A 27,723-nucleotide genomic window follows, 5' to 3' on the forward strand; every position below is an offset into this window, starting at 1 on the left:
AGTCGTTGAGGCACATTGCCTGGTTCTTCTTTGGCGCCAGTATGATGGTGGTTTTCTTGAAGCAGGTGGGAACCTCGGAACGAAATAGGGAGAGGTTGAAGATGTCTGTGAACTCACCTGCCAGTTGGTCCTCGCAGGATCTGAGTGTGCGACCAGGGACTCCGTCACGACTCATTGCTTTCCGTGCGTTCACTTTCAAGAAGGCCGATCTGATTTATGAGGCTGTGACGGTAGGTATGGGTGTGTCCGAGGCTGTTGGGTAGTTGACAATGGTTTGTTGGCATGCTGCTTGAAACAAGCATAGAATGCATTGAGTTCATCGGGGAGAGGTGCTCTGCCGGAGATTCTATTTGGTTTTGTAGCCTGTTATATTGTTTAAGCCTTGCCACAACTGCCGAGAGTCTGTGCCATTAGTCTGTGACTCTAGCTTAGTCTGGTATTGTCTCATGGCCTCCCTGAAGGCTTTGCAGAGTTCATATCTAGATTTCTTGTATAGGTCAGGGTTGCCTGTCTTGAACGCCTCAGACCTGAGCTTCAGTAGGGAGTCGATTTCCTGGTTAAGCCATGGTTTCCAGTTGGGGAATGCATGTACTACATTCTTGGGCACGCAATCTTCAATACACTTACTGATGAAGTCTGTGACAATGGTGGCATTCTCGCCGAGGTTGGTCACTGAGTTCTTGAATATGGACCAGTCCACAGACTCCAAGCAGTCACGTAGCAGCTCTTCCGTTGCCTCAGACCAGCATTGCATGACCTTCTTAACTGGATTCTCACGCTTATGTTTCTGCTTGTATGCCGGGAGAAGGAGCAGTCTTGTGGTCCGATTTACCGAAGTGCGATTGGGGTATGGATCGGTAGGTGCCCATGATGTTTGTGTAGCAGTGTCAAGGATGTTGCGGCCCCGGGTGACACAGGAGATGTGTTGGTGGAATTTTTGCAGAACACTCCTGAGGTTGGCCTGGTTGAAGTCTCCGGCCACGATGAACAAGGCCTCCAGGTATTTTGTTTCACTATTATTTATAGCGGTGTACAATTCATCAAGTGCCTTCTTCACTTCCGCCTCGGGTGGGATGTAGACTGCTGTGATGATAGCAGAAGTGGACTCCCATGGAAGATCGTATGGGCGGCACTTCGCAGTCAGGTATTCCAGGTCTGGGGAGCAGTGGGTCGCCATGTCTGAGCACCAGGAGGAGGTGATGAGAAGGCAAACCCCCTCCACCCTTTGCCTTACTGGATGCCGTCCTGCTGTCCATCTGGTACATTGATAAGCCAACAGGTTGTATGGCACAGTCCAGTGAGGCAGGAGTGAGCCATGTCTCTGTGAAACAGGGCACATAACACAGCCAGCCGAGTCAGTATTGTTTTGTGAATGGGAAGTCATGTTTGACTAAGTGATTAGATTTTTTTTTTTTGAGCAAGTTACTAGTTAGGTGGATAGAGAGGAACCTGTAGTTGTGGCATACTTGGATTTCCAAAAGGTGCCCCATCAAAGGTTACTACATAAAATAAGAGCTCAAGCTATAGGGGTTAACATATTAGCATGGATAGTGGACAACGAGTAGAGAATGAGTCATTTTCAGATTGGAGTGTCACCGGGATCAGTGATGGGATACAATCTGTATCAATGACTTGGATGAAGCTAAGTTTTCTGATGGCACAAGATAGGTAGGAAAGTAAGTTTTGAGGAGAACATAAAGAGCCTACAAAGGATTTAGATAGATTGTGATTGGGCAAACATTTGGCAGATGGAGTATAATGTGGAAAAATGTGCACTTGTCCACATTGGCAGGAAGAATAGAACAGCAGCATATAATGAAGAGAGATTACAAATACTAGGCTGTACAGAGGGTTCTGGGTGTTCTAGTACACCAACCACAAAGTCTTCAGGTACAGCAAGTGATTAGGAAGGTAAATGGAATGTTGACATTTATTGCAAGGGAATGTAAAATTAACAAAGTGTTGATGCAGCTGTACAAGGCCTTGGTTAGACCGCATCTGGAGAACTATGTACTGTTCTGGTCTCCTTACTTAAGAAAGGATATATTTGCGTTGGAAGCAGTTCAAAGAAAGTTCACTTGACTTATTCCTGGATGAAGGGCTTATCATCAGAGGAAAGGTTGAGCAGGTCGAGTAACCTTTAATGGGGCACCTTTTGGAAGTCCAAGTATACCACAACTACAGAAGAATGAGAGGTGATCTTGTTTGAACATCCTGAAGGGACTTGACAGGGTGGATGAGGAGAGCATACTTCCTTGGTGGAGGAGTCTAGTGGTGGGGACACAAATTAAAATGAAGATATTTCTTGTCTGAGAGAATTCTCTTCCCCAGAGAGCAGTGAAGACTGGATTATTCAAGGCTGAGTTGGATAGATTTTTGAACGAGGGAGTTGATGGATATGGGGGCAGACAAGAAAATGTTTAGGTGACAATCAGATCAGCCATGATCTTATTGAATGGTGGAACAGGCTTGAGGAGCCGATTGCCTACAGCTCATGTTTATGTTCTTGTGTTAATAGTTGTTTTCAAATCAATATTTTAGGTATGTGGAGATGTGACACTCCTTCAGGTGTTTTTCAGTTGTGGTGCATGGATCAGTCGTAAATTATACCTTAACCCAGGGTATCCCAAACTTTTCCAGCAACGAAACTCTTTTGACCTGCCAAGAGTATGCCTAAAAAACATTAGTATATTAAAGAATTGAGCTACAAACCAAATTATTGTGCAATGGATACAAATATACAAAAACAAATGTAAAGAAGTTTAAAAATATTTATTGTGTGTATATCGTGAAGCCCCCCCCGGCACTCTTCCTCCTTTTCGGCCGCGTGCGCATCTCTCTGCTGTGCCCCTGCCCCCTTGATAACTCTTGTGTGGTGTAAATGGTGCATTTTGTTGGGGAATGCCCAGCTTGGGTAGATCCAGAGAGATTTGATCGGCAGAGCAAAAACGTAGACCGCTGAATTGTTACGGTACCCGGACCAGATCTCGATTTATATTCGAAAACTGGACGAGACCCCTAACAATTACTGTGAGGGAAGGATACTTCGCTCCAAGAGTGATTTCACTGGCAATGAAAGGATCTTTTATATTAAAACAAACTTTATTATTAACACAAGATTAACCTCATTAACATCCAAGGAAAAAAAGTGGCTTTTCAATTAACATTTGAACAGTTATTGCAAAAAACTCAAAGAAAGGTCTTTGAGCTTACTTTCCCATCTACTTCTACAGTTTCAATTAAGCAAAATCCACACATTTCAAAATGCCACTTATACTTGGGAGAGAACCTTTCAGATGTAAGTCTGAGAAACACACCTCTTTTCATCAGAAACTAAACATAACAGACACCGACCGGGCAGGGCTGGGCAGCCCTTCCCATTAATGAGTTAGATGAGTTGTTCAGTTATTGGTAGTGCCTTAAGTAAGTCTGGCAAAATTCCTGTTAAGATTGCTTAGCATTTTATACCCAGCTGGCTACAGATATAGTAGTCATTAGTTGATAATTGGACAAATGTCCAGCAAGGATTTGAACCCTCATTAAACAGACATTGATGTCTGAATCTCCTTAAGTGGCATTGTGAACAGCACAGTTCAGCTTTAAAAGAGCAATTACCGACATTCTATTAGCTTTGCTAATTACTTGCTGCACCTGCATACTAACCTTCTGTGATTCATGCACTAGGAACACCCCGATCCCTCTATGTCAGGCCTCTGCAATCTCTCACCATTTAGGTAGTATGCTTTTTTATCTGTCCTGCCAAAATGGGACAACCTCAAATTTTTCCACATTATTTTCCATTTGCCAGATATTTGCTGACTCGCGTAACCTATCTATATCCTTTTTGTACTTTCCTTGATCGTGATCATCTCCTTGTAATCAAACTTTTGGGCATTTTAAAATTAAGATGTTGGTTGAATAGGAACCATTTGGGTCAGTGACTGCAGGGATGATAAGAGAATGGGACTTGGTGCAAGTGAAGACCTGAGCATCAGCGTTTTGAACGACCCCAAGTTTACAGGGGATATAATGTGATACCAGCAGAAGTGTGTTGAAATAGTCAAATCAAGAGGTAACAAAGGCATTTTGAAAGTTTCAGCAGCAGGTGAGATGAGATGGGCACAAAATTGTGCGATGTTACAGCGGGTTCAAATGGGCGGTCTTAATGGTGATGCAAATAGGAGACCGCTCAGCTTGGGGTCTAATGTGACAGCAAGATTGTGAACAGACTAACTTAATCTCAGAAGTTGTTATAGGGAGGGATAGAGTTTGAACCGGGTGGCAAAAACGAGGGCTTCTGTCTTCCCAATATTTAATTGGGCATATCTGTTCATAGTACTAAGTATTAGATGAGCAGTTAGATCATTTAATTTTGCAATATGGAGCCGTCGAGAGAGAGAGATGGCAGTGATGTAGATCTTTGTGTCGTCAACGTATGTGTGAAAATTAATGTTGTATTTTCAGATGTTACTGAGAGGCAGCATGTAGGAGAGAAATGGGAGAGGATCAAGGATAGATCCTTGGGGGTCACCAGAGGTAATGGTGCAGGAGCAGGAAGAGAAACCATTGCATTGATACTCTGGATATATTTAGATAAGAATGAGAGCCATGCGACCCAGTTGGACCAGGATAGTTAGTCAAGCATGTCAAAGGTTGCAAGGACAAGAAGGGAAAGTTTGTTGTTGTCACATAGATTCATCTTGACTTTGCCACTGTAACAAAACCGCTTTTCTCAGAAGTGGAAACCTCATTGGAGGAATGCAAACTTAGAGGTGGGCTGAGGGTACATATGTGATGCAGTGAGATTGGAAGTAGGCTGTCTTTGTGATAGAGGATCTAAGGTTCCAAGTTCAAACTCCAGGTTAAAATGATGCTGAGGTTGCGAGGTTTATTCTGAGACCGTGGTCAGGAAGGGGTATGTAGTTGGTTGATAAGGGGGAAGATTTCCAGCAAAGATTGAGGATTGGCATTAGTCACAGAATCACAAAATACAGTGCAAAAGAGGCCCTTTGGCCCATCGAGTCTGCACCGACGTGAAAATCACATGAGCTAGCAACCTAATTCCATTTGCCAGCTCTTGGCCCATAGCCTTGAATGTTATGATGTGCTAAGTGCTCATCAAGATACATTTTAAAGAATGTGAGGCAACCAGCCTCTACCACCCTCCCAGGCAGAGCATTCCAGACTGTCACCACCCTCTGGGTAAATAGGTTTTTCCTCAAATCCCCATTTATCCTCCTGCCCCTCACCTTGAACCTGTGTCCCCGTGTGACTGACCCTTCAACTAAGTGGAACAACTGCTCCCTATCCACCCTGTCCATGCCTCTCGTAATCTTGTGCGCCTCAATCAGGTCACCCCTTAGGCTTCCTTGCTCCAACGAAAACAACTCGAGCCTATCCAAGCCCTTTTCATAATTTAATGTTCCATCCCAGGTAACATCCTGGTGAACCTCCTCTGCACCTCCTCCAATGCAATCATATTGTTCCTATAATTTGGTGATTAGAATTGCACACAGTACTCCAGCTTTTGGCCTCAAGTTCTAAACAACTCAAACATGTCTTCCCTGCTTTTAGTAATCTATGCCACCTTTTTTAAAGGCAAGCATCCCAAATGCCTATTTCACCACCCTATTAACCTGCCCTCCCGCTTTCAGGGATCTATGGACAAACATGCCAAGGTCCCTTGTTTCTTGGAACTTTCCAGTGTCATCCCGTTCATCATATACTTCCTTGCCAAATTTCTCCTTTCAAAGTGTATCACCCCACACTTTTAAGGGTTAGATTCCATCTGCCACTTATTTGCCCATTTGACCATCTTGTCTGAATCTTCCTGTAACCCAAGACACTCAGCCTCACTGTAAACCACCCAGCCAATCTTTGTGTCATCTGCAAACTTGCTGATCCTACCCCCCCACATGGTCATTTATGTTGTTTCTATAAATGACTAACAATGGGGGACCCAGCACTGATCCCTGTGGTATGCCACTGGACACAGGCCTCCAGTCACTAAAGCAGCCGTCTGTCATCACGCTCCATCTCCCACAACTAAGGCAATTTTGAATTCACCTTCTCAAGTTACCCTGTATCCAATGGGCATTGACTTTATAAATCTCCCATGTGGGACCTTGTCAAAGGCTTTGCTGAAATTCATATAATCTACATTAGATAAACTGAACTACCCTCATCTACACACTTGGTTACCTTCCGCAAAAAATTCAATCAAAATTGTTAGGCATGACCTCCCTCTGACAGCCATGCTGACTATCCCTGATCAAACATTATCATCAAAGTGGTGATAGTTTCTCTCCTTCAGAATTTCCTCCAATAGTTTCCCTACCACTCTCATGAGACTCACTGGTCTGTAGTTCCCTGGCTATCTCTACAACCTTTCCGAAATAGTTGGACCATGTTAGCTGTTCTCCAGTCCTCTGGCACCTCCCTTGTGGCCAGAGGGGAATTAAAAATTTGCGTCAGAGCCCCTGCATTCTCCCTCGCCTCCCACAGCAGCCTGGGACACATTTCATCTGGACCTGATTTGTCCACTTTTAAGCCTGCCAATACCACCAGTACCTTGTCACTCCCTATGTCAATTTGCTCAAGAAACTCAGAGTCTCTTCCCCCAGAGTTCCATACCTACATCCTCATTCTCTTTGGTGAAGTATTTGTTCAGCAACCCTACCAATGCCCTTTGGCTCCACCCACAGATTGAGCCCTTCTCTTTCCCTAGTTATCCTTTTCCAATGTAGATTTTGTAAGAAAATTAGATCTAGGTGTAATCCGTGTATATGTGAAAGCTGGTATCTTGTTTGCAGATGGTATCACATGGGGGTAGAATATGGAAATGGAGAGAGGCAATTGTGGGATTATGGAAATTAGGGCTTTTGGGGTGCGAAGAGAAATGATTACTATAGAAATTCTGAATGTAAGGAGGAAAACCATTTAAGGAGGATTGTGAGATTGTGTTGAAGGCTGTGAAGATGTTGAGATGAACAAATAGGTTCATGGTCAGAGGACTTTGATTGTAACGTTTTGGCTGCTTCAAACAGAGGGTGGGGTAGAAACCTGATGTGAGGGATGCCGATGCAGTTCAGCTGTAAAGTCTTTGAACTGAGATATTAACTTGGTATTTCTCTCCACAGATGCCACCTGACATGTTGAGCATTCCAGTATTTTTTTTATTTATTTCAGATTTACAGGATCCGCAGTAAGCTTTCATATCAGAGGAGACTCGAATGATAAACTGAAGATCCATTTTGTTTTGTAGTACTTCATTGTTTACGAAGCATTCCAAGTATGCAGTAGCTGATTAATTTATGAAGCTGATTTAAAATGCATAAGCCATTGGGAAAGGATTCTTGTAGCAAATGTGCTAAAGATGGGGCGTGCAGATGACTGCATTTTAACAGGAAATAGTTGGCTGAATTCCATTGCATCTGGATATTTGCCTGAAGGCTATATGTAGATTTAGAAGGTTGCAGTGTTTTTTTTTTAAAGCTTGCCAAAAGTAATTATGAAACTTGGAGATTGCAGTGCATCTGTTCGATCATCAGTCTCACCTGCCAGTAGTTAATTAATCATAAAATCCCAAATATGTTATGACTTGTAAAGAATTTGGCAAAATCTTATTAGAAGATTTGATTTGTCTTAAGTCCCTGAAAGCATTAAAGGGTTGTGTATTTATAAAGTTAATATTTTGAAGGGTTATATTTGATCCCAGGCTTGTAAAGCTAAATGAGAATAGCATACAAAAATACATTTTTCTCTTTGGAGAAAACCAAAAGTTGCAGGTTTTGCACCTCAAATTAGCTTAAGTTATAGAGTTACCAAATGTTACCAATTATTTTGAAAGGTAATGCCTTTGAGAGCCATTTAAATGAGTTTGTAATTCTCATGGCAACTCTGGATAAAACTCTGCTTTTTGTCCTGTTCCACGCAATTTTTCAATGCAAATCAAAACCTGCCATTTTTCAACAATTGCTCAGTAAACAAAGTCGCAGATCACATTCTCTGCAACTCTGATCATGGCACTGGCCTGGCTTGCCTATTTAATTATGGATAGAGGATCATTAACAGTACCTCCTCCGTCCATTCCTGTGCAATCACCACGAGAGTCGACCAAAGATGCATCATTGACCCCAGCCTCATCCCCAAATTAGTTTGTAACCGTTTTCAGCCCCAAAAAAACCTAGCTCCCAGCCTTTGCCTGCCATTGACACCAAGTCTTTAGCTACCCAATTTCTGTTTTCTGCGACTCACTCTGCCCCCTCCACCAATTTGGCAAACATTTGGCCAACCCTCTTAAGTGCCCTCCTTTGGCTCAACCTGTCACTTGTGAAGTGCCTTGGGATGCTGGTTCTACATTAAAACTGCTGGTTAAATGCAAGCTGATTCTGTTGTTGTTACCCGAATAAAGGTCTCTGAATTCACTTTGCGCTGTACGTGCAGAGATCCGCAGTGTCAGATTTTTTTGGGGGTACCCCAAAGATGTGCTGGGGAATCCCTCTTGGAAGTTCCCAGTTATCTCTGGACAATTGTGCTGGGAATCAACCGAAAATGCGATTTAAAATTGCATACTTTGGAAGGTTCTGCCAGGTTACACTAATAGTTACTCAGAAAATGTCAGAGGAAATAAAACCCCTTTACTTTATGGGTGGCATGGCAGCACAGTGGATAGCACTGTTGATTCACAGGGACCCAGGTTCGTTTCCCAGCTTGGGTCACTGTCTGTGCGGAGTCTACTTTCTCCCGTTTCTGCGTGGGTTTCCTCCGGGCGCTCCAGTTTGTTCCCACAAGTCCTGAAAGTCGTGCTTGTTAGGTGAATTGGTCATTCTGAATTCTCCCTTGGTGTACCCGAACAGGAGACATAAGAACTAGGAGCAGGAGTAGGCCATCTGGCCCCTCGAGCCTGCTCCTCCATTCAATGAGATCATGGCTGATCTTTTTTGGACTCCGCTCCACTTTCCGGCCCGAACACCATAACCCTTAATCCCATTATTCTTCAAAAAACTATCTATCTTTACCATAAAAACATTTATTGAAGGAGCCTCAACTGCTTCACAGGGCAAGGAATTCCATAGATTCACAACCCTTTGGGTGAAGAAGTTCCTCCTAAGCTCAGTCCTAAATCCTAAATCTACTTCCCCTTATTTAGAGGCTATGCCCCCTAGTTCTGCTTTCACCCGCCAGTGGAAACAACCTGCCCGCATCTATCCTATCTATTCCCTTCATAATTTTATACGTTTCTATAAGACCCCCCCCCCCCCCCCCCCCATCCTTCTAAATTCCAACGAGTACAGTCCCAGTCTACTCAACCTCTCCTCGTAATCCAACCCCTTCAGCTCTGGGATTAACCTAGTGAATCTCCTCTGCACACCCTCCAGTGCCAGTACGTCCTTTCTCATGTAAGGAGACCAAAACTGAACACAATACTCCAGGTGTGGCCTCACTAACACCGTATACATTTGCAGCATGACCTCCCTAGTCTTAAACTCCATCCCTCTAGCAATGAAGGACAAAACTCCATTTGCCTTCTTAATCACCTGTTGCACCTGTAAACCAACTTTTTGTGACTCATGCACTAGCACACCCAGGTCTCTCTGCACAGCGGCATGTTTTAATATTTTATCATTTAAATAATCCCTTTTGTTATTATTCCTACCAAAATGGATAACCTCACATTTGTCAACATTGTATTCCGTCTGCCAGACCCTAGCCCATTCACTTAACCTATCCAAATCCCTCTGCAGACTTCCGGTATCCTCTGCACTTTTTGCTTTACCACTCACCTTCATGTCGTCTGCAAACTTGGACACATTGCACTTGGTCCCCAATTCCAAATCATCTATGTAAATTGTGAACAATTGTGGGCCCAACGCTGAACCCTGAGGGACACCACTAGCTACTGATTGCCAACCAGAGAAACACCCATTAATCCCCACTCTTTGCTTTCTATTAATTAACCAATCCTCTATCCGTGCTACTACTTTACCCTTAATGCCATGCATCTTTATCTTGTGCAGCAATCTTTTGTGTAGCACTTTGTCAAAAGCTTTCTGGAAATCCAGATATATCACACCCATTGGCTCCCTGTTATCTACCGCACTGGTAATGTCCTCAAAAAAGTCTACTAAATTAGTTATTTACGACCTGCCCTTTATGAACCCATGCTGCGCCTGCCCAGTGGGACAATTTCCATCCAGATGCCTCGCTATTTCTTCCTTGATGATAGATTTCAGCATCTTCCCTACTACCGAAGTTAAGCTAACTGGCCAATAATTACCCGCTTTCTGCCTGCCTCCCTTTTAAAACAGTGGTGTCACGTTTGCTAATTTCCAATCCGCCGGGACCACCCCAGAGTCGAGTGAATTTTGGTAAATTATCACTAGTACATTTGCAATTTCCCTAGCCATCTCTTTTAGCACTCTGGGATGCATTCCATCAGGGCCAGGAGACTTGTCTATCTTTAGCCCCATTAGCTTGCCCATCACTACTTTCTTAGTGATGACAATCATCTCAAGGTCCTCACCTGTCATAGCCTCATTTCCATCAGTCACTGGCATGTTGTTTGTGTCTTCCACTGTGGAGACCGACCCAAAAAGCCTGTTCAGTTCCTCAGCCATTTCCTCATCTCCCATTATTAAATCTCCCTTCTCATCCTCTAAAGGACCAATATTTACCGTAGCCACTCTTTTGTGTTGTATATTTATAGAAACTTTTACTGTCTGTTTTTATATTCTGAGCAAGTTTACTCTCATAATCTATCTTACTCTTCTTTATAGCTTTTTTAGTAGCTTTCTGTTACCCCCCTAAAGATTCCCCAGTCCTCTAGTCTCCCACTAATTTTGCCACTTTGTATGCTTTTTCTTTCAATTTGATACTCTCCCTTATTTCCTTAGATATCCACGGTCGATTTCCCCTCTTTCTACCGTCTTTCCTTTTTGTTGGTATAAACCTTTGCTGAGCACTGTGAAAAATCGCTTGGAAGGTTCTCCATTGTTTCTCAACTGTTTCACCATGAGGTCTTTGCTTCCAGTCTACCTTAGCTAGCTCTTCTCTCATCCGATTGTAATCTCCTTTGTTTAAGCACAAAACACTAGGGACAAAGGGATTTTTACAGTAACGTCATTGCAGTGTTAATGTGCACTTACTTGAGACACTAATAAAGATTATTATAATTACTGCGTAACTATTTTAAAGTCCCAGGTGGATCCTTGCACACACTGACCCCTCCAGGGCAGGGTTTTTCAAACTGGGGGTCGCGGCCCACAGGTGGGTCACGGGAGGGCTGCAGTGTGATCAGTCACCGCAATCCCGATCGCGGGAGAAGCGCCCAAAGGCTGCGGCTGTCTTTTAAGAATGCCGTCCGTGACCAGCCTTTAAATGTGAACGCTGTGGTCTTCCTGCCAGAAACGATGGGAGAGAGCAGGTCACGTGCCCTGTATGTCTGTGCTTTTGGCGTGAAATCACGAAGGAGAGATTCCTCCATTTTGTAGCTGCCAGCAGGCAAGCAACAAAACTGAAGAGCTGAAGATGAGTCATTTTGTAATAAGAAAGAGAGGGCCAGAGACACAAACGGGCACGAATCACACAACTGAATCTGCTGGAGAGAGCTGCTCAGGAGTCCACGGCAGGACAAAGCAGTGCTGGTGTGAGCTATATACGGAGGTCCAGGCCTCTGGTGAACAACCCATTAAGAAGAAACTGAAATTGGGAACAAAGCCGTAGAAAGATGGTTTCTGAAGTTATGGCTTTGTTCATTGTGCCAATGAAAATCGGGATGCAAATCCCATGTGTTACATGCAGGGAAGTACTGGCAAATTAGAGTTGGATGCTAACAATATCTTGCGTTGAAGACATCCTTTCAATTCTCAACGAACTGAACCTGAAATTGCAAGGGAAGGATGATTATTGCTTTCGGCAGTGTGACAAAATAGACGCTTTTCAAAAGTAATTGAAAGTTTGGCAAATGCGAGTACAAAGCCAAAACTACTACATGTTCCCCTCACTACTACAACACATCGAAGAAAACAGTATTAGTAAGGGAACTATCAATAGACTGGCAAGCCTTATTCAGTCGCATCTGGCTGCACTGACCAACAGTTTTCAGAACATAGAACAGCCTACGATGTTGTGCCGACCATTTACCCTAATCTAAGATCACCTAACCTACAGCCCTTCAATTTACTGCTGTCCATGTGCCTGTCTAAGAGTCGCTTAAATGTCCCCTCTGACTCCACCACCTCTGCTGGCAGTGCATTCCACACACCCATCACTCTCTGTGTAAAGAACCTACCTCTGACATCTTCCCTATACCTTCCTCCAATCACCTTAAAATTATGTCCCCTCATGACAGCCATTTCCGCCCTGGGGAAAAGTCTCTGGCTATCCACTCTATCCATGCCTCTCATCACCTTGTACACCTCTATCAAGTCACCTCTCTGCCTTCTTCACTCCAGTGAGAAAAGTCCTAGCTCCCTCAGCCTTTCTTCATAAGACATGCCCACCAGTCCAGGCAGCTTCCTGGTACATCTCCTCTGCACCCTCTCCAAAGCATCCACAGCCTTCCTATAATGAGGTGACCAGAAGTGGACACACTATTCCAAGTGTTTGTGTTGCTATTTTTCAGGGAAGTTTCAGATTTTGAAAGGAAAAGAGGTGGGTGAAAAGTCCTTTTTGCATTTGAGACCCCAGAATCTATGATTAACTTACAGCTGACTCCAAATGAAAAGCCTGAACCTCTGCACTTCATCTGTGACAGCACATCAAAAACACACCAATGTCCATGAGGCTGTCAGCATTCTGGAGTAGCGTCTCTGAGGAGCATCTGGTGCTGAGTAATGCCAGCATTTTGTTGCTATTGCCATTCACAATGATCTACATGTGCAAGGTTGGAATTTCCGACCTCTCAAAGATGAAGACAGCACAAAGGAACCAGTTGAACTCTGCACCTGATATGCACATTGCCCCCTCCTGTGAACCTGATTGGAGTGAGATCATGGTGAAACATAAGTTGCGGAAGCTTGCTGGGTGCACCGCAAAGGATGTGACAGAGACCAGAATTTGAGAAATGCGGTGATCTAAAGGTTGTAGGGTTAGAGGCTTACAGAGATAGGGCAGGGACTGGCCATGGGGGGAATTGGTGAAAATATTGAGAATTTTAAAATCAGTGCAATGCTGGACTGGGATCCATGTAGGTCAGCAAGCATGGATGATGATGGGTGAACAAGTTTGGTTCCAGTTAGGATATGGGCAGTAAAGTTGTGGGAGGTGTGCATTAGGGATCAGCTCGCATTGGATTAATTGAGTTTGGAGGTATCAAAGGCATGGATGAAAGGTTTATCAGTGGATGATCTGAGGTGGAACCTGAGACAGACCGTGTTAGTGAAATGAGTGACCTTGGTGATAGAGAAGGTATGTGGTTGGATGTTGATCTTTGGGTCTATCGAGCATCAAGCTGCAAACAATCTGTTTTGAGCCTCTGTGATCAGGGAGATATATGGAGTCAGTGGCTAGGGAATTAATTGCCTTTGTGGCAGGAACTGAAAAACATTTGTCTTCCCAGTATTTTAATTGGAAAACATTTCTGCTTGTCCAGTACTGGACATCAGGAAGAACCGAAAAATCTGACAGCATAAACATCATGGGGGTTGAAAGCGCTGGTGGTGAGGTACAGCAAGGTGCTGTCATGAAACATGTGGAACCTGATGTGATTTTGGAAGATGCCGATGAGAATAGGGACCCTTGGGGACTTGACTCCGTGGAGCAAGAACTGGAAGAGAAGCCGTTGCATGTGATTTTTCTGGCTGTCATTGGCCGAGGACAATCCCACCCAAATTGGTGATGAGGGAGAGTGGAAGTTGCAGATGGGTAGAGAAGGATAGTTGGCTATGGTGAGAGTCCCATAGAAAGTCCTGTATGATTTTGGTGAACTGTTGTGGAATGTGACTGAAGGGCTGCAAACATGGAATTATGGATATGGATTAGGTGGTGATAATGTTTCTAAGGATTTCCGAGAGGAAAGGAGTTAGAGATTGGGCAATTGTTTGCAAGGCTAGAAGGGGTCAAGGGATGACAATAGCAGACGAGGAGGCAGTGGCGTAGTGGTATTGTAGGGTAATGATCTGGGGACCCGCGTTCGAACCCCACCATGGCAGGTGGTGGAGTTTAAACTCAATAAAATATCTGGAATTAAAAGTCTATTGATGACCGTGAAGCCATTTTTGATTGTTGTAAAAACACATCTGGTTCACAAGTCCTTTAGGGAAGGAAATCTGCCATCCTCACCTGGTCTGTTCTACATTTCCAGACCCACAGCAATGCTGTTGACTCTTAAATGGCCTAGCAAGCTACTCCGTTGCATTATTCAACCGCTACAAAAGCATAATAAAGAAATTAAACCGGGCGGACCACCCGACATAGGAAACTATTAACTGCAAACCCAGCCCTGTTGATCCTCCGAAGTCTATGTAGTAACATCTGGGGGTTTGTGCCAAAGTTGGGAGAATTGTCTCACAGACTGGTCAAGCAACCGCCTGACATCGTCACACTCACAGAATCATACCTTGCAGATAATCTCCCAGACACCACTATCATCATTCCTGGGTATGTCCTGTCTCACCAGCAACACAAGATCCAATGGAGGTGGTGGCACAGTGGTATACAGTCGGGAGGGTGTTGCCTTGGGAGTCCGCAATATCGACTCTGGACCCTATAAAGTCTCATGGCTTCAGGTTAAACACTGCTGATTACCAAGTACCGTCCACCATCAGCTGATGAATCAGTACTCCTCCATGTTGAGAAGCACTGAATGTGGCAAGAGCGCAGATTATACTCTGGATCGGGGACTTCAATGTCCAGTAACACGAGTGGCTCAATAATAACACCACAGACTGAGCTGGCCGGGTCCTAAAGGACATAGCTGCTGGACTGGGATTGTATCAGATGGTGAGGGAACCAACAAGAGGGCAATACATACTTGACTTCATCCTCGCCAACCTGCCTGTTGCAGATGCATCTGTCCATGACAGTATCGGTAGAAGTGGCCACTGAGCAGTCCTGTGGAGACAAAAATCCTGTCTTGGCATTGAGGATGCCATCCATCTTGTTGTTTGGCACTACCACCATGCTAAATGGGATAGATTTTGGAACAGATCGAACAATTGGAGACTGGGCATCCATGAGGATATGTGGGCCATCAGCAGCGACAGAATTGTACTCCGCCACAATCTACAACCTCGTGGCCCGGCCCAAATCCCTCACACTACCTTTACCACCAAGCCAGAGGATCAACCCTGGTTCAATGAAGAGTGCAGGAGGGCATGCCAGGAGCAACACCAGGCATATCTAAAAATGAGGTGTCAACCTGGTGAAGCCACAGCACAGCTGTCAAACAGCATAAGCAATAAGTAATAAAACTAAACAACTCCACAACAAATGCATCAGATCCAAGCACTGCAGGCATGCCACATCCAGCCGTTAATGGTGGTGGGCAATTAAACAATTCACTGGAGGAGGAGGCTCCACAAATATCCCCAGCCTCAATGATGGAGGAGCCCAGCACAAGACGAGGCTGAAACATTTGCAATATTCTTCAGCCAGAAGTGCCGAGTGGGGCAACACGGTGGCGCAGTGATTAGCATTGCTGCCTCACGGCACCGAGCAGCTTCGATCCCAGCTCTGGGTCATTGTCCGTGTGGAGTTTGCACATTCTCCCTGTGTTTGTGGGTTTCACCCCGACAACTCAAAGATGTACAGGGTAGGTGAATTGGCCACGCTAAATTGCCCCTTATTTGGGAAAAAAAGAATTGGGTACTCTAAATTTATAAAGAAATAAAAAGTGCCGAGTGGATGATCCATCTCGCTCTCCTCCAGAGATCCCCAACATCACAGATGTCAGTCTTGTGCCAATATGATTCACTCCACATGATATCAAGAAATTGCTTCAATCTCTTTACCACGATGAACAGTGGCAGCCATATGTACCATTTATATGATGCACTGCAGGAACTCGCCAAGGTTCGGCAGCATCTTGCAAACTCATGGCCACTGCCATCGAGAAGGACAAGAGCAGCAGATACCTGGGAGCCCCACCACCTGGTTGTTCCCCTCCAAGTCACTCACCACCCCGACTTGAAAATATAATGTTGTTCCTTCGCTGGGTAAAAATCCTGGAACTCCCTCCTTCACAGCACTGTGGGTGTACCTACCTCGGGGACTGCAGCAATTCAAGAAGGCAACTCACCACCACCACCTGAAAGGTAACTGGGAAGGGACAAGAAATGCTGGTCTAACTCCAGGACGCCCACATCCCATAAATGAATTTTAAAAGAGTCACCAGATTGTCTCTATCTTGGACTCTGTCCTTGTTCATTCTCCCAGATTGTCGACTCACTGCCTCTGTAATCACCCGCACCTAATTTTACCACTTAATATTTTATAAGTGGCTTGATCTTTGCGATATATGGAGTTGTAACTTCCAGACAGCAGTGTAAAGTCATGGCCCACTGAAATTGCAAGAGTATAAAGCGCACTTTCATGCTCTGGAAAAGTTTGTTCAAACCTCTGCTGTCTGGAGCTGCATGGATCCTTCAGAAAGCCATAGTGCGATGCAACTCCAGTAAACTCGGGGAAGCCACGCACCCATTATTAATACACTGCCTGGCTGAAAGCAGGTTGGTTTAAAGCAGGATTTTTGAAAGTCCGGGTTGGGTCGCAGGCGGGTGTCGGGAGGGTTGCAGAGCAATTGGTCGTGCTGGTCCCGCGGTGGTCCCAATCGTGGGAGAAGTGCCCAACGACTGCTATTGTCTTTGACATTGAGAATGGCGGCCAGGTTTGAAAATGTCCACGACTGCGGCAGAGAGGGTGAGTCAGTAATTGGGGGAAGGACAGCGGGGGTGGAGAGAGAAACATAAATGTCCGCGGCTCATGGCTCACCTCCGATTTGTGTGGAGAGTGTCGGCTGGTGTCTGAGAGGTTCTGTGTTGGGTGCTTGAGGTGAATGATTGCCAGCAATTGAGGGAGTGGTGATACAGCTCCATCCCCAGGGTCGGGATGAAGACCCCCCCCCCCCCCCCCCCCCCCCCCCCCCATACCGCCTCGAGTATTGGGATCTGATTCCCGATGCCTCTGCCAGTTCCATTGTAAAGCCATTACTGAAATACAGGCAATTGACCTGCTTGCTTTGGTGTTGTAGTGCTGCATTGATTTTCTCCAGGAGAAATTTACAATGAATTGGTTCAATTATTTTCATTTTGCATTTAAAAAGTACTATATTCGGGGCTTTTGTGATGGATTGACAAATTTATCCTCTAGGTAGCTATCTTCCATAGACTAGGAAGGTCCTTGGTTTTATTCCTGGTTTGCTAATCGTTGACATCAGCTGGTGGTTCTCTAATGGACCTCGATCTCTATATTGGGGCCAAGAAAATAGACGGTAGTTTCTGCCTCAGCTCCATTGAATGTTGAGTGAAGACCGGATTGGACTTGGCAATGTTAAACACTGCAGCCAAATAGCCTCCGAGGTGGAAGAGCAAGAAAATATGATTACATTGGCAAAGTACTAGTGCATGTTCAATCATAGAATTCCTGCAGCGCAGAAGGAGGCCATTCGGCCAACAAGACTGCATCAACCCTCTGAAAGAGCACCCTACCTAAGCCAATCAAACATGAACCCTTCATAAGCAGCATCATTTAAGAAAGGGGAAAAATTCTTGGAGATTGGAAAATTATTCAAAGAAGGGGATTGACATTGTATTTGTTACCGTTGATTGTTTGTTGGTGGGTGTAAATTTGGATGAAAATGTGAAAAAGGTGGAGAGTAAAAATATTTATTAAAAAATAAAGAATACTCCAAGTCTTGCTATTCTTAATACTTCCTCTCTGTAATTTGTGGTTAGCAACATATCTGCGGTACTATAAGTAAGTAAAGTCACCATAGTCCCACATGACCATAGGCTGTTTCCCCTTTTGAGGAGGAGGGCTGACTAGTGGTAATTTAACCTGAGGGTCGCCACACCTCGGGCAAAGGGGCAAGGTTGAGAAGGTTCATGAATAACCCCAGCCGATACAGGAATTGAACCCGTGCTGTTGGCCTTGTTCTGCATTACAAAACAGCTGCCCAGCAAACTGAGCTAAATTGGCTCACGATTACTTTAACTCATTGATGGATCACCCATTGCTGACCTAACTCTTGCTAGTTTAGGGATTGAACCATCTACTGTTTTGGTGGCGTGACTGTCACAGCCTTAATGAGCTAAGCTTCCAAGTGAGGTCACTGATTGGATTAGATTATTCAACTGAATACAATACAATGTTATTGCTCTTTCAGCAGGCTTGCATATAACTGGAGCGTTAATTAAACCTTAATTTGTAAGCTTAGTTGCATCTCCCAACTGAAATCTCACTATGGTAGAGATTCACCAACATTTCTTCTGCATAAATGATAAATGAAGTTAAAATAAACTGGTGCTCTTGAAATAATTTTCAGATCATGATATTCGTTTAGAAATGATGGATAATTTTGTTTTCAACAGAAGTTTTTGATTTACTTGTGAGTTAAAGATGTTAGTCATCTTATCTCTGCAGGAAAACTGTTTTTGCGAAAGAAAAAATAATGATATATGCTTAGTACAAATGGTTTTTTGTGAGAGGTTTATCATTTGACTCTGTGTTTTATATTTGTTGCACCTCATCCTCGCTATATCTAACCTGAAAGTTCCTGAGCTATTATGTCTGAGTTGGCATCATTTTCGGTTGTAACTAAATAACCAGACATTTCTGGTGGCAGCTGGGTGTAGATCTAGGCTCCTTTTTGCATCATGAACTTTTCATGTACAAATGTAGTTGGGGAGGGGTAATTGCTTTGTGGTGACTAGCATGTAAATGATAGTTCCCTTGCTTTCTACCATTGTACACACATGATCCTTAGTAGAAATATTTTAAAGGAGAATGCAACCTCTGCAGCTGTGAAGAATGAGTGCTTATTTTTTAATCTTTTTTTATTCGTTCATGGGGTGTGGGTGTCGCAGGTTGTGCCATTTATTGCCCACCCTTAATTGCCCTTGAGGCAGTTAAGAGTCAACCACATTGCTGTGGGTCTAGAGTAACATGTAGATAAGGACAGCAGATTTACTTCCCTAAAGGACAGTAGTGAAACCAGATGGGTTTTTATGGCAATCGACAATGGTTTCATAGTCATCATTAGACTTTTAATTCCAGATTTTTATTTAATTCACCATCTGCAGTAGCGGGATTTGAACCTGGGTGCATTATTTTGGGTTGCTGGTTTACTAATCCAGTGACAATACCACTACGCTACCACCTCTGTCTCCAGTAATGAGCTCCCAAAAATCTAGTTTGAAGTTAATAACTATTTTCCTTTCCCATTCCTCCCACAAGTCCCGAAAGGCATGCTTGTTAGGTGAATAGGACATTCTGAATTCTCCCGCAGTGTTCCCGAACAGGCAACTAGGGGATTTTCACAGTAACTTCATTTCAGTGTTAATGTAAGCCTACTTGTGACATAATAAATATTATTATTATTATTCCTGACTACGAGTGGAGGTGAAGGTAGAAAGATGGAAACAATTTCCTAGAGTATGGGTTTGTAATGTTAGTGAAACTGTTGGTGTTCACCGTCATTACGCGACAACTATCGTAACTTCTAGCAATTGTACGTGCGCAGTTGAGCACAGAAATCCAGAAGTTGCTGTCAGTGAGCTCCCACCGTCCCACTTCATAAGATGTGTATTTCTTAATCGTTTTAAATTTTACAGAAAATGAAATAAAAATTGAATGCTAAAGTCTGTTAGTTTCTAGTTTGCGTTGTCTGAGAATTCTTCAATGTGATTGGCTGCTTGATGACAGAGATTCCATATAGCAAGTGTCAGAATTTAATTAACGTCCGGGAAGGGGAAGTTCTGCCACCGAGCTCACTAGATCTTTGTTAACAACTACAAAGGTCAGCAGTTATTATTTTGCTGCTGATGGTGAAATCCAGGCCACTGTTTCATCAATGCTAGATCTTCAACCAGTTACAACCTTCATCTCTTCCTGTCCCAGTAAAATGATTGCTTCATACTGTTGGCTGTTCAGAATGGTATTTATCTTGTACCCTCGTCAAAAAAAAATCTTCAAATTAAAAAAAGGAAATGCCAATTCTCTTTCTTTCCTATCCCTTCCACTCCTTTGAATAAATGATGCATTTTTCTCTGTGGTAGGCACTGAAGTTTTCTATTCTGTTCTTGCTCTTTGTGTTTCAATCCTGTTTGCCATGCTTGTTTTAAGAAAAAGTCTGTCCAATGAAAATGGTCTGTCATATGCACTAACAACAAAACTTCTGTGTCAATAAAATATCTTGCCCTTGTCAGCCGGCAATACTGCTGTGTCACCTGACACTGTTAGGTACACACTTTCTATTAATTCTGAAGTAGCTTCTTCCTGAGGTATTAACCTTTCACTCAGCAGATGCTGACTGAGCCGCAATGTAATTCCAGCATTTCTTGTTTGGCTTTCCATTAGTGGACCTGACTGACCACCTTGACTGCAGGCTGTTTTAAAAGCATTTTCTCATCTCTCCTTCTCGCACTTCTAAAATGAGAAGAGTGATGTCTTTACTTTTGAGCCAATCATTACATTTTACCTTGCAGGGCTGGAGAAGCTAGCTTTTGAATTTATGATTGGACGCTTTTAATCTTGTTTTGCAACAATTATACCCACTACTAATATTGTGAATATCTCTTATAGTCTTTGCCAAGAGGGGAAACTACGATGAGGGAAATGATCGAAGGTGATCGTCAGCAAGAAAGCATGCAATTTAGTGGAATTTTTTGAGGACATTACCAGTGTGGTAGGTAATGGGGGAGCCAATGGATGTGGCATATCTGGATTTCCAGAAAGCATTTGACAAGGTGCCACACAAGAGGGTGCTGCATAAGGTAAAGATGCATGGCGTTAAGGGCAAAGTAGTAGCATGGCTCGAGGATTGGTTAATTAATAGAAAGCAAAGAGTGAGGATTAATGAGTGTTTCTCTGGTTGGCAATCAGTAGCTAGTGGTGTCCCTCGGGGATCAGTGTTGGGCCCACAATTGTTCACAATTTATTTTGATGATTTGGAGTTGGGGACCAAGTGCAATGTGTCCAAGTTTGCAGAAGACACTAAGATAAGTGGTAAAGCAAAAAGTGCAGAGGATACTGGAAGTTAGAAATTAGAAAGGAAATTTAAAATAGTATCCGATCCAAGGAAGAAGCATACAGATTGGCCAAGAAATATAATAGGTCTGAGGATTGGGAGCAGTTTAGAATTCAGCAAAGAAGGACGAAGGCATTGATTAAGAAGGGGAAAGTACAGTACCAAAGGAAGCTTGCAGGGAACATAAAGACTGACACTAAGATATGTGAAGAGAAAGAGATTGGTAAAGAGAAATGTAGGCCCACTGCAGACAGAAACAGGGGAATGCAAAATAAGGGACAAAGAAATGGCTGAACAATTAAATACATACTTTGGTTCTGTCGTCAAAAATGAGGACACAACATTGGGGAAATGTGGGCGCCGGTGAGGGGGGAAAGACGGGACATAGGTGGAGAATGGGGAAGTGGAGGGGGAGGGGAAAGGGAGCTGCGCCATAAGAGGCGGGTCAGGTAAAGGGATGTTCCCGCGCCAGAAAGAATAAGGCGGGAAGACAGGCGCAAGGCGGATGGGAGTTCCCCACACGGGGGGGTCGAGGAGTGAGCAGGAGTAGCCGGGGTCAGTTGAAGTCAGCTGACTTACGGAAGTAATATGGGGGCAGCAATCATGCTAGAAAGAGATCTAGCGAGGAGGGGGGAGGGTGGGGGTGGGGGGTGGACAACTGGGTTGCTGCTGCGGAAATCCAAAAGGAAATGGCTAAAGAGTGGGTGGGCGGGGATGGTGTGCGACGCTGGGGGAGCGAGCGGGAGCACGGAGGCGGGATATGGGACTGGCCTAGAGAAGGTAATGGCTAGTCGACACTGGAGGGGGGCAGGTAGCCCCCTAGTGAGGCTGATCACGTGGAACGTGAGAGGCCTGAACGGACCGATAAAAAGGGCCCGAGTGCTCGCGCATTTGAAAGGACTAAGGGCAGACGTGGTTATGCTCCAAGAGACGCACCTAAAGGTGGCGGACCAAGTTAGGCTAAGGAAAGGATGGGTGGGACAGGTGTTCCACTCAGGACTGGAAGCAAAGAATAGAGGGGTGGCCATTTTGGTGGGGAAACGGGTAGCATTTGAAGCAAAGAACATCGTAGCAGATAGCGGAGGTAGATATGTAATGGTGAGTGGCAGGCTGGAGGGAATGGAGGTCGTGCTAGTTAATGTGTATGCCCCCAACTGGGACGATGCGGGATTTATGAGACGGATGCTGGGGCGTATACCGGACCTGGAGGTAGGAAACTTGATTTTAGGAGGGGACTTTAATACGGTGCTGGACCCGGGGCTAGATAGATCCAGCTCAAGGACCGGGAGAAGGCCGGCAGCGGCCAAGGTACTTAAGGGGTTTATGGACCAAATGGGGGGAAGTGGATCCATGGCGATTTCTTAGACCTAGGGCTAGGGAGTTTTCCTTCTTCTCCCATGTCCATAAAGTGTGCTCCCGGATAGATTTTTTTGTTTTGGGCCGGTCGTTGATCTCTAGGGTGGAAGAAGCTGAGTACTCAGCCATAGCGGTTTCGGATCATGCCCCACATTGGGTGGACCTGGAATTAGGAGAGGAAAGGGAGCAGAGAACACTGGCGATTAGATGTGGGACTGATGGCGGATGAGGGAGTGTGTGCAAGAGTGCGGGGGTGTATTGAGAGATACCTGGAGGTCAATGACGACGGCGAGGTCCCTGTGGGAGTGGTATGGGAAACACTAAAAGCGGTGGTCAGAGGAGAGCTGATCTCCATTGGGGCCCACAAAAGGAAAACAGAGGCCAAGGAAAGGGAAAGATTACTGGGGGGAGATTTTAAGGGTGGATAGGGAATTTGCAGAGACCACGGAGGAGGAATTGTACAGGGAGAGGAGACGACTCCAGACGGAATTTGACCTTCTGACCACCAGAAAGGCGGAGGTACTGTGGAGGAAGGCACAGGGGAGGAGGTATGAATATGGGGAAAAGGCCAGTCGCCTGTTGGCTCATCAATTGCGAAAGAGGGCAGCAGCGAGGGAGATAGGAGGAATTAGAGACGAAAGGGGAGACACGGTGCGAAGGGCAGGAAAGATAAATGAGGTGTTCAAGACCTTCTATGAGGAACTGTATAGGTCTCAACCCCCAGAGGGAGAGGAGGGGATGCGGCAGTTCCTGGACCAATTGAGGTTCCCGAAAGTGGAGGAGCGGGGGGTGGTAGGCCTGGGGGCACCGATTTGGGGTGGACGAGGTTATTAAGGGACTGGGAAGCATGCAAGCAGGGAAGGCCCCAGGACCAGACGGGTTCCCGGTGGAGTATTACAGAAAATATGTGGACTTGTTGGCCCCGTTGATGGCGAGGACGTTCAATGAGGCCAGGGAAGGGGGGACTCTACCCCCGACGACGTCGGAGGCGACGATATCGCTAATTTTGAAGAGGGACAAAGATCTGTTGCAGTGCGGGTCCTATAGACCTATTTCACTATTGAACGTGGACACCAAATTGCTGGCAAAGGTACTGGCATCGAGGATAGAGGACTGTGCCCTGGGGGTGGTGCACGAAGACCAGACAGGGTTCGTAAAAGGGAGACAACTGAATGTTAACGTGCGACGACTATTAGGGGTGATAATGATGCCCCCAGTGGAGGGGGAGGCAGAGATAGTGGCGGCAATGGACGCAGAGAAGGCATTTGATAGGGTGGAGTGGGAGTATTTATGGGAAGTGTTAAGGAGGTTTGGGTTTGGGAACGGGTTTATTAGCTGGGTTAGACTTCTTTATGGGGCTCCAACGGCAAGCGTAGTTACAGGTCGACATAGATCGGAGTATTTCCGACTATATAGGGGAACAAGACCGGGATGCCCGCTGTCTCCATTGTTGTTCGCGTTGGCAATTGAACCTCTGGCCATGGCGTTGAGAGACTCCAGGAAATGGAGAGGGGTGATTAGAGGGGGAGAAGAACACCGAGTCTTGTTATACGCGGATGACCTATTGTTATACGTGTCGGACCCAGCGGGGGGGATGATAGAGGTTATGCAAATTTTGAGGGGGTTCGGGGATTTCTCGGGGTATAGGCTAAACATGGGGAAGAGTGAATTATTTGTGATACATCCAGGGGACCAGAGTAGAGAGATAGAAGGCTTGCCTCTAAGGAAAGTGGAAAGAAACTTCCGATACCTGGGGATTCAGATCGCTCGGAGCTGGGGAACCTTGCACAGACTTAATCTGACACGGTTGGGAGAACAAATGGAGGAGGACTTCAAGAGGTGGGACATGCAGCCTCTATCGCTGGCGGGCAGGGTGCAAGCAATTAAGATGATGGTCCTCCCGAGGTTCTTATTTGTATTTCAATGTCTCCCTATACTAATCACCAAGACCTTTTTTAATAAAATAGACAGGAGCATCACGAGCTTCGTGTGGGCAGGGAAAGTTCCGAGAGTAAGGAGGGGGTTCCTTCAGCGTAGTAGGGACAGAGGAGGATTGGCACTACCGAACTTGGGCGATTATTATTGGGCCGCCAATGTGGCAATGATACGTAAATGGATGATGGAGGGTGAGGGAGCGGCGTGGAAAAGACTGGAGAGAAAGTCTTGTAAAGGGACGAGTTTAGAGGCGCTGGTGACGGCGCCGCTATCGATCTCACCTAAAAAGTTTACCACGAACCGCCACGGTGGTGGCGGCAACATTGAATATCTGGGGACAGTGGAGGCGACAGAGAGGGGTGCGGGGAGCCCTGGTGGGGTCCCCAATCAGGAACAACCATAGGTTCGCTCCAGGAAGAATGGATGGAGGATTTCAGAGCTGGTACCAGTTGGGAATTAGGAGGTTGGGAGATTTATTTATAGATGGGACTTTTGCGAGCTTGGGAGCATTGGAGGAAAAGTATAAGTTGCCCCGGGGAAATTTCTTGAGATATATGCAAGTGAGGGCGTTTACTAGACAACAGGTGAGGGAATTTCCGTTGCTCCCGACACGGGATACAGGACAGGGTGCTTTCAGGGGTGTGGGTCGGAGAGGGCAAGGTGTCAGAGATTTACCGAGAGATGAGGGAAGAGGGGGAGGAGTCGGTGGGCGAACTAAAAGGAAAGTGGGAAGAAGAACTAGGGGAGGAGATAGAGGAGGGTATGTGGGCTGATGCCCTAAGCAGGGTAAATTCCTCTTCCTCATGCGCCAGGCTTAGCCTGATTCAATTTAAGGTGCTACATAGAGCACACATAACGGGAGCAAGATTGAGCAGGTTCTTTGGAGTGGAGGACAAATGTGGGAGGTGTGGCGGGAGCCCGGCAAACCACGCACATATGTTTTGGGCGTGCCCGGCACTGGAAGGGTATTGGAAGGGAGTGACGGGAGTGATTTCGCGGGTGGTGAAGGCCCGGGTCAAACCAGGCTGGGGGTTAGCTCTATTTGGAGTTGCGGAAGAGCCGGGAGTGCAAGAGGCGAAAGAGGCCGACGTTGTGGCCTTTGCGTCCCTAGTAGCCCGGCGCAGGATCCTACTCATGTGGAAGGAGGCGAAACCCCCCGGACTGGAGGCCTGGGTAAATGATATGGCGGGGTTCATTAAACTGGAGCAGTTAAAGTTTGCCCTGAGAGGATCGGCTCAAGGGTTCACCAGGCGGTGGCAGCCATTTCTCGACTACCTAGGGGAACGTTAGAGGGAAGACAGATGACCAGCAGCAGCAACCCGGGGGGGGGAGGGGGGAGGGGGGGTTTAGTTTAGTTTAGTTTAGGTCAAAGATAAAGGGGTTTTGTTACTTGTGTATTGTTAAAAATGTCTGTATTATTGTTGCGTTTGCTTTGTAAGAGGGGAAAAATTGTTGTTTGGGAAAAAAATTTCAATAAAACATATTAAAAAAACAAAAAAAAAATGAGGACACAAATCAGATCCCAGAAATGTTGGAGAATGAAAGGTTTAGTGAGAGGGAAGAACTGGGGGTGATCAACATTAGTAGAGAAATAGTGCTGGGAAAACTGAAGGTATTGAAGGGGAATAAATCCCCAGGGCCTGAGAATCTGTATCCCAGAGTGCTTTAGGAGGTGGGTCTGGAAATAGTGGAAGCATTGGTGGTCATCTTCAGGGATTCTATAGACTGGAACTGTCCCGACAGATTTGAGGGTAGCTCACGTCACTCTGATATCCAAAAAGGGAGGTAGAGAGAAAGCAGGGAATTGTAGACCAGTAAGCCTAACATCAGTAGTGGGGAAAATGCTTGAATCCATTATCAAGGACTTTATAGCGGAACATTTAGAAAGCTGTGGCAGGATCAGTCAGTCAGCATGGATTTATGAAGGGAAACACCTTAAACACCTTCATGCTTGACACATCTGTTGGAATTCTTTGAAGAGGTAACCAGTACAGTCGACAAGGGGGAGCCAGTCGATATGGTATATTTGGACTTTCAGAAGGCGTTTGACAATGTCCTGCATAAGAGATTATTGTGCAGAATTAAAGCACATGGGATTGGGGGAAATGTATTGAGGTGGATAAAAAACTGGTTGGCAGAGAGGAAACGAAGAGTAGGGATTAATGGGTCCTTTTCAAATTGGCAGGCAGTAACCAGTGGGGTACCACAGGGATCGGTGCTGGGACCCCAGCTATTCACTATATATTAATGATTTGGATCAGGGAACAAAATGTAACATCTCAAAGTTTGCAGATGATACCAAATTAGGTGGGAGGCTGAATTGTGATGATGCAGGGATCCTACAGCAAGATCTGGACAGGTTGGGCGAGTGGGCAAACCAATGGCAGATGCAGTATAATTTGGATAAGTGTGAGGTTATTCATTTCGGAAGCAAAAACAGGAAGGCAGATTACTACCTGAATGGTTGTAAATTGGGAGAGGGGAGTGTGCAGCGGGACCTGGGTGTCCTTGTGCACCATTCGCTGAAAGTAAGCATGCAGGTGCAGCAGGCGGTAAAGAAGGCGAATGGTATGTTGGCCTTCATTGCAAGAGGGTCGAGTATAGAAGCAGGGATGTGTTGCTGCAGTTGTACAGTGCCTTGGTGAGGCCACACTTGGAGTATTGTGTGCAGTTTTGGTCTCCTTCTCTGAGGAAGGATGTTCTTGCTCTCGAGGGAATGCAGCAAAGGTTTACCAGACTGATTCCAGGGATCGCGGGTCTGTCATATGAGGCGAGATTGACTAGGTTGGGTTTGTTCTCGCTGGAGCTCAGAAGAATGAGGGGGGATCTCGGAGACTTTTAAAATTCTAACAGGACTAGACAGGGTAGATGCAGGGAATATGTTACCAATGATAGGTGTGTCCAGAACCAGGGGTCACAGTCTGAGGATTCAGGGTAAACCATTTCGGACAGAGATAAGGAGACAAAAAGAGTGGTGGGCCTGTGGAATTCATTACCACAGGAAGTTGTTGATGCTAAAACTTTGAATTTATTCAAGAGGCGGCTGGATATAGCACTTGGGGAGAATGGGATCAAAGGCTATGGGGAGAAAGCAGGATTAGGCTATTGAGTTGGATGATCAGCCATGATCGTGATGAATGGCGGAGCAGGCTCGAAGGACCAAATGGCCTCCTCCTGCTCATTTCTTCTATGTATCTATAAGTTTGCAGAGGGATTTGGATAGTTTAAGTGAATGGGCTAGGGTC

General features: G+C 45.4%; 1 protein-coding gene across 6 annotated transcripts in view; it reads left to right on the top strand.

Moving 5' to 3' along the window:
- smad1 (SMAD family member 1) overlaps window positions 1–27,723 on the top strand; it is a 382,222-nt gene that overhangs the window by 210,479 nt on the left and 144,020 nt on the right. Inside the window, exon 1 of one of the 6 annotated variants that reach the window (XM_072496116.1) lies at window positions 20,743–20,845. The exons of 4 other annotated variants lie outside the window; for them this stretch is intronic. The gene's annotated coding sequence lies outside the window, so the exon portion shown is untranslated. Of the gene's footprint in view, window positions 1–20,742; window positions 20,846–20,912; window positions 20,934–27,723 lie in introns of those variants that run through there. One more of the 6 variants, XM_072496118.1, reaches the window with a different exon arrangement.

The sequence above is a fragment of the Scyliorhinus torazame genome, chromosome 3 (assembly GCF_047496885.1).
Source record: "Scyliorhinus torazame isolate Kashiwa2021f chromosome 3, sScyTor2.1, whole genome shotgun sequence".
NCBI classification, from domain to species: domain Eukaryota; kingdom Metazoa; phylum Chordata; class Chondrichthyes; order Carcharhiniformes; family Scyliorhinidae; genus Scyliorhinus; species Scyliorhinus torazame.